Source organism: Trachypithecus francoisi, unplaced genomic scaffold, assembly GCF_009764315.1.
Source record: "Trachypithecus francoisi isolate TF-2019V2 unplaced genomic scaffold, Tfra_2.0 Contig00462_ERROPOS126671, whole genome shotgun sequence".
Taxonomy (NCBI): Eukaryota; Metazoa; Chordata; class Mammalia; order Primates; family Cercopithecidae; genus Trachypithecus; species Trachypithecus francoisi.
In genome coordinates, this window is record NW_022680658.1 from 63,094 (window position 1) to 70,201 (window position 7,108).

At 57.1% G+C, this 7,108-nt stretch overlaps 1 long non-coding RNA gene across 1 annotated transcript; it reads left to right on the forward strand.

The window, feature by feature from the left end:
- The first annotated feature begins 2,836 nt into the window (after window positions 1-2,836).
- Window positions 2,837-5,534, forward strand: LOC117084270. The gene is made up of 3 exons (XR_004437378.1): window positions 2,837-2,857; window positions 3,793-3,987; window positions 5,488-5,534. It is a non-coding gene; the product is annotated as an uncharacterized LOC117084270 (long non-coding RNA).
- Window positions 5,535-7,108: the final 1,574 nt, after the last annotated feature.

A 7,108-nucleotide genomic window follows, 5' to 3' on the forward strand; every position in this document is an offset into this window, starting at 1 on the left:
TCAGCTCCTCCCAGGATCACATGCTCATGGAGATCCACCTGACTGTGGCTGTGCTCATGTCCCACACCCAAGGAGAGCCTGGGGCAGAGGCTCTGGAGCAGTCACTCCGCTTCAGCTCCCTCATCAGTTCAAGGAGGGAGGGAACACCCACAGCCCAGAGTTGTCAACGGTAATAGGAGGTGTGTGGGAGAGATCTCTAGGAACCAGGCACTAAACCAAGCCTTTTGTGTGTATGTGATGAGTTACCATGTGGGGTAGGCACTGTGTGCATTTTACAGGTGGCACAGAAAGTCACACTGTTAGTAAGTGGAGAGCTGAGATTCGGACCTGGGTAGTCCAACTGCTGAGTCCAAGCCTTCACCACTCCACTGTCCCACTACTCTTGGGAAAATTTAATGAGATCAGACGTGGAGAGCACTCAACCCTTGGTGAGAATCCAGTGGTTCTTAGTCTTCCTGATCGTGCAGCCTGAATGCAGGGGAGATTCTGCACTGATTGCTCATTCGCTCACTGGGCTCATTCAGTGATGGTTTATTTCACACCTCCTCGTGCCTGGCACTGGGGCGGGTGTGGAAATACAACAGACATCAGCCCTGCCCTCAGGGAGCATCTAGAGCCAGTAGCGGAGAGATGGGCTTAGGAATAATTAGATAATTCTCATTGTGCAGAAGCCAAGAAGAAAGGTCAGGGTCACTGAGGGCAGCAAAGAGGGGGCGACGCTGCCATAGAGGGGGAGGCCAACATCTCATCTAGGTGGTCTCGGCTCCACCACTGGCCTCTGCCCACTGCTCTGCCCTCTGTAACTGATTGTTGCTTGGGAGGGCAAAACTGGGAGCTGCCCACACTTCCGAGCCCTCTGTCCTCTAGGAAGCACAAACACAGTTTCTAAAAACTGGCCAGAGACTGTTTGCCCTGCTAGAGAACAGCCACCCAGACCAGAGAGGAGAGGCCCACATGTCCTGTGAGAGCAAGATTCAATCCCGAGGAAAACCAGGGGGACCTCTGCAGTTGGTGGGAGGCCTCCTTCAAGTGCTGGGCCACTGTAAGGGGAACAGAACCCAGAGAGACCTCCTGGGTTTCTACAAGCCCAGGAGGGGCCACTGAGGAGGAAAGCGAGGCGCCAGAGCAGGCTGAAATGCGCAGAGCTCATCCACCACCCAGGGTTGCTGCCAGCAAGGGCCACACACAAGAGCGCACACAGCAGTGGCCACCCCGAGGGGTCACTTCATGCTGCTGTCAGTGGAGCTCAGAGGTGAGCTGCGGGTGTTCCTGGAGAAAGTCTTTGGAAGGAGCACTGGAGTAGGAGTCAGGGAACCTGAGCTGTCCACCTGATTCCACCAAGACCTGAGGGACCTTGGCCAAATCACTTTTCCTCTCCGGGACTCGGTTTCCGCATTGGCAGAAGGAGCAGCTTGCAGCCTCTCTAAGTCCCTTTCAACCTTCCTCAGCTCTGGGCTGTCAGAGGGTGGAGCTCAGAACCAGGAGGACAAACAGCTGCTCATTGAGTCCTGAGAGTGCCTGAGTGGGGGCGTCCAAGGAGGCCGTGGTGTGGGCGGAGCAGCTGGCACGGTTTGCGCATGGGCAGTGGGGAACGTTGGTCACTTTGTGTTATCTTTGCGGATGGCCAGGCTTCCGTGCACCATGGCGTCTGCAGCACATGGCTTAACAGCCTGAAGCCCCGAGACCAAGTGCCCTGCTTTATACGAAAGTAAGCACCCGTTCCGCTCTGTTCCCTGTGGGACCGCCGATCCCTGGGGTTCCGGGAGGAAAGGGGGAGATCTGGGGTTTAGGTGCTGTTTGGGATCCCTTGGCCCATAAAGAAGACACTGGGGTCACACCGCTGTGGCTGTCTCTAGCAGGGACAACGATGACAGCGGTGCTGGAGGGGCCCAGAGTCCAGTGAGCTTGGCCCTTTTTCAGAAGGACTTGGGGGAGGTGCTGGTGGCTGGACAGAGGTGAAGCAGCCTGCAGGATGTGGGAAATCAAATAGCAGCTGCTTGTCCTCTCCACCCGCTCACGACCGCCCCCCACAGGCCCAGCTCCCCAGCCATCCTGTGTGTGTGTGGGCCCGGGGTGTCTGAGGGCTGGCCCCCTCTTCTCCTGTCCTCTTCAGTGCCAGCGGCTTCCACCTCCCCGAGCACCCCTCCCATCCTTGCATCCTTGTCGGGCCTGGCACAGGCATCGCCCCCTTCCGCAGTTTCTGGCAGCAGCGGCTCCATGACTCCCAGCACAAGGGTAAGGCTGGAGGCTTCCCAGGTGGGAGGGGCACCAGGGGGCAGCGCCTGCCTGGGGGCAGAACCGCAGCCCCACAAACGGCTCCTAGACCTTTCTGGAGGGAAGGACTCCCAAGTTTGCCTCCCTGTGCGGGCCTCTGTGGGTGAGAACGGCCGCCTTCCCGTCTCAGGCATTGGAGCCAGGGCTCCTTCTCCCGGGAGTGGAGGTAACGGGAAAGTCCCTGCTTTTGACCTCTGATGGGCTGAGGGAATCCTGCATCTGTGCTTTGGGTTGTGTGACTATGGATGAGTGATCGGAATGTCCTGGGCCTCAGTTTCCTCATCTGTAAAGTAGGGACAGTGCTGTTAACTAACTGGGATACTTGTGGGAGTGAAGTGAGAATTCTAGTTCGGCTTGGAGCCTTTTCACCCTCTGGTGGCCAACATGATAACAACAGCTCGGGACTCCTGCAGGAGTGCGGGGGGAGGCCATGTGACCCTGGTGTTCCGGTGCCACTGCCCAGGTGAGGACCACTCTACCGGGAGGAGATGCTGGAGATTGCCCAGAAGGGGTGCTGCATGCGGTGAACACAGCCTACTCCCGCCTGCCTGGCAAGCTCAAGATAAATGGAGCCTCAAAACAGGTGAAGCATTACACACACAGGCTCCAGGATGAGCCCTGGGGTCCCCACAGGCCCTTCGCCTCCCTGAGCCTTCAGCTCCTGAGCTCTGAAATGCGGATACTTCACAACCATCAGGGTGATGCTGTGAAGAGCATTATGCTCTCTCTTCCAGCAGAAGCGACAAGCCCGGAGAGGTTCGGGACTAACCTAGGTCACACGCGGGTTAAGCCAAAGCCCAGCCTGCTGAAGGTCGTCAGCAGGCCCGCTGGGACACGCGACTGCCTGGGGAGAGGTGGTCCAGGCTGGCTACACTCAAACCCAGCAAAGCTAGAGGGCGGCCGATGCTTCCACCATGGCCCTCAGACAGGCTCTGCTGCCCCCAGGCCGCGTTGCCCCCTGAGCCTGGGGTGGTCAGAAGAGACTCTCAGCCCTCACACATTTGTCCCATCAGGGCACCTCCCGGGCCCAGTGCTCTGTGCCCAGTGCTGGGGCCAGTGGGCATCCTGTGTGGAGCCGGAGCAGAGAGTCCCTCACTGACTCCTGGATCTTCTCACTGGGGAGCCCGGGATCTGTACCCTGCAGGGACCTGATGGACAGTCTGCATTGAGAGGCTGACTTTTCTGGGGTGTAGGCAGAGCCCTGTGTGGGGGGACTGCCTCTATTAATGCCTCTTTGAAGCACGGCAAATTCAGAGACAGTCTGGGAGCCCCACTGGACGGTCAGCCCCTCGAGGGCAGGACTGTGTCCAGCAGTTATCTCTCTACTCCCAGCCCAGCCCCCGGGGAATCTATGCTCTTCCTCATCCTGAGCCTGGCCCCATGCAAAGTCCTGGCTGGGAGGGGACTCACTCCACAGCCCTTAGTGCCCTCTCCCCACCTCCCTGAGGCCAGCAGGCCTGCCTGCAATCCTAGTCGCCAGTGCCCAGGAACTGGACCCACTGTTTCCTCTGGTTTCAGGTCTATATTCAGGACATCCTGCAGCAGCAGCTGGCCAGCGAGGTGCTGTGTGCTCCACAAGGAGCCGGGAGACCTCTATGTTTGCGGGGATGTGTGCGCATGGCCTGGGATGTGGCCCACACCCTGAAGCAGCTGGTGGCTGCCAAGCTGAACTTGAATGAGGAGCAGGTCGAGGACTATTTCTTTCAGCTCAAGGTTTAATAATAGGGGGTGTGTGGGCTGAGGGTCCTGGCCAAGGGCACAGGCCACTGGAGCCAGGACCAGGGGTGGCCGGTAGACCCAGGGGAGTCAGGCCCAGAAAAGTTCTGGACCCCAAGAGAATCTTAGCAGTGGCTGAGATCTGAGCTGGGTGGGCTGTCAGAAGGCCCCGCTGCACATCCCGGACTGGTCGCAGCTTTGGGAAGTCGGGTGAATGGGTTCCATTTTGCCGTCTGTGGAATGGGGGCAGGAGGGTCTCCTTGGCCTCTCCCCAAACCCCCTTTCAGAAAGCATCTGTGTGGCCAAAGCAAGGCTGTGAACACAGGGGAGAGCAAGACTGCCCCCCGTCAGCCTCGTGTGAACCTCACACTTCTTATTTACACCCAGGCTGGCGTCTGCTCACCCTCATCCCTGCAGCAGGAAGGGCTTGCATTTCACTGATGAAGATAATAGTGATATTTATCAAGGGTTTCCACTGGGCCAAGTGCTTGCCAGGGATTTTCATGTGGCATTTCATTCAGTCCTGCCGAGGACTTTATGAGGGAAGCACCCTGTTTTACAGAGGGAAGGGGGCCTATGGGGTCCACAGCAGTGAGAGCCTAGAGTTCAGTCTGCCTCTCTCTGGTTCCAAAGCCTGTTATTGTCACTTCCATACTCTCCCTAAGACACATTCATACGTTCACCTACTATGTGTCAGGGATAGAGCAGTAAATGAAACGGACAAAAATTTTTTACATTCTTCTGGGGCTGACAAACCCAAAAGAAAGAGGTGTAGTGCTTCGGAGAAAAACAGCAGGAAACAGCCCAGGAAACGCTGGGGAGTGTAATTGTAAATAGGGTGGCCAGGGAAGGCAGAGCTGGAAGGCGGCGTCTGAGAATAAACCTGAGATAGCGAGGAGGAGCCCCGTGGACACTGAAGGAAACACTCGGGGCTGTTCTGGAGGGGGCAGCAGGGACAAAGGCCCGGGGGTGGGAGTTAAGCTGGCGTGCTGGAAGAACAGTGAGGAGATAACAGGCATTTCCCCAAATGGGTTGAATGGGTCGGTAGATATTTGGCATCAAAAAGGTTCCAAGGTCGAATAGCCTGGGACATGCTTAGTTAAGCCAAGGCAAGCACGTTGCTTTACTACAAGGTTTCTGGGAGGCTTCAACCTGCTGCTGTGCGTCGGGACCCTTCAAGGCTGGGAGGAAAGCAAGGACGTAGCGTTTCCCAAATGTATTTATCTCAGAGCTCACACTTCCTGGAGCATCTTGGGTCGGGGGTGAGCGCTGGACAGGACATGAGAATGCCAAGTAAAGCTTTGGAGATGGTTAGAAGGCCCGCTCCAGAGCAGGTGCTGAGTGGGGTTAGGCTCTAAACCAGATTCCAGCACAGTCTAAGTATGACAGTTGGGAAGACAGATGGCTCATGAAGGTCCATGTGACAGGGAAGCTGGGCAGCCCCAGGGGCTCATCCCAGCCTGGACTTCACACGTTGGTCTCTGTTTCCACCAAAAGAGCCAGAAGCGCTATCATGAAGATATCTTTGGTGCTGTATTTCCCTATGAGGCGAAGAAGGACGGGGCGGCAGAGCCTGGAGATGTCAGCCCTCTGACGGCCCACAGGAGGGGTTAAAGCTGCCAGCACAGAACTTAACCATGGAGCCAGCTCTGCATTATCTGAGGTCATGGGGCCTGGGGAGATGGAGGAAAGTGATATCCCCCAGCCTCACATCTTATTTTTTCACTTCGTTCCCCATCAAGGCCTTTACTTGACCTCCTACCAAGTAGCACCCTGGATTGATCAGAGCCTCCTCTCTCAAGCTGGGGCCTCCCTGGTCCCTTGGAGACGAAAGCTTCAATGACAGGCCTGGCAAGTGGGTGAAAGATGGAACCTGCTGCTGAGTGCACCACTTCGAGTGACCACCAGGAGGTGCTGTTGCACCGCTGTGTATTTAACTGCCCTGGGTACAATTGTTTAGGCCTCTGTTTAAAAAACTAACACCCTAGTCTGTTCCCAACGGCCACTTGGGCCTTCCCTGTATGATTCCTTGATGGAGATATTTATATGATGGAATTTTACTTTAATCACACTGTATGTGTGGCGGGGGGGGGGGGGTTAGGGGATGTTTTGTTGGGAATGCGGCCCTGAGTTATATAGAGTGGGGAGCTGGTGGGTGTCACAGCCTGGACAGATCCCCCACAGAAGGACACCCCAGGCAGGCCATGGCTCCTCTGAAATGGCTGCCAGCTGTGACAGCAGCAGATGGAGCTTCGTGCTGGTCCAAAGACCCGTGGTAGGGCGGAGGGCGCAGGCCTGCCTCCCACACAAAGAATCTGACATGGGGTCTGGCGAGAGTGGGAATCTCGTACGAGACCAGAGCTTCAGGGAAGGTCTTGAGGTTCTTCTTGGACACTGTCTTAGAAAGCGTTTTGCTCTAGGGCCACCTGTCTCATGCGACTTTGGCCAGTACGGATGTGGCCCCTGGGAAGGCAGGGTATCGAGGCAAGTGTGGGTCACAGCATCCTCGCCCGAGAGACTAGGGACCCTCCTGGGTTTGGAGACAGCCAGGGAAGGCTTCTCAAGAGACTGGGCCCGTTTCCCTCTCCTGGTGAGAACCAAGGAAGGAACTCAGCGGTGGCTGCTGAGGTCCTGGCAACATGTGGCTCCCAGCTGGGGTTTGGCCTGTGCATCCGGGGCTCCCTGGCCCGGGACCCTCCCTCTCCCCTCCTCCTTCTAGCAGCAGCATCTCAGGTGGCAGGAGAAGGTGCAGTGCCAACTTCAGGCTCCAGACGTGCCCTGCGTGACAGCTGTGCATCTCAGCAACACGGCCAGGAGTCCACTCCGGACCAGGGCTTCCCAGCTTTAATGTGCGTGCCTCGTCTGGAGTCCTGTGAAAACGGAGACTCTGATCTCGCAGGTTGGGCGGGGTGCAGGATGCTGCGTTTCCAACAAGCTCCTGGGTGCTGCTGGTGCCACTGCTCTGAGGACTACGCTGAGGCCTGAGGAACTGGATTCTTGCTGGGCTGAGCAGGATGTGTCGGCATCACATGGACGCAGAGCTGGGCTGCCTGGCAGTGGCCCAGTGGCTGACAGAACCCCACACATGGACACAGAACCACTTTTCCCATGCAAGCCT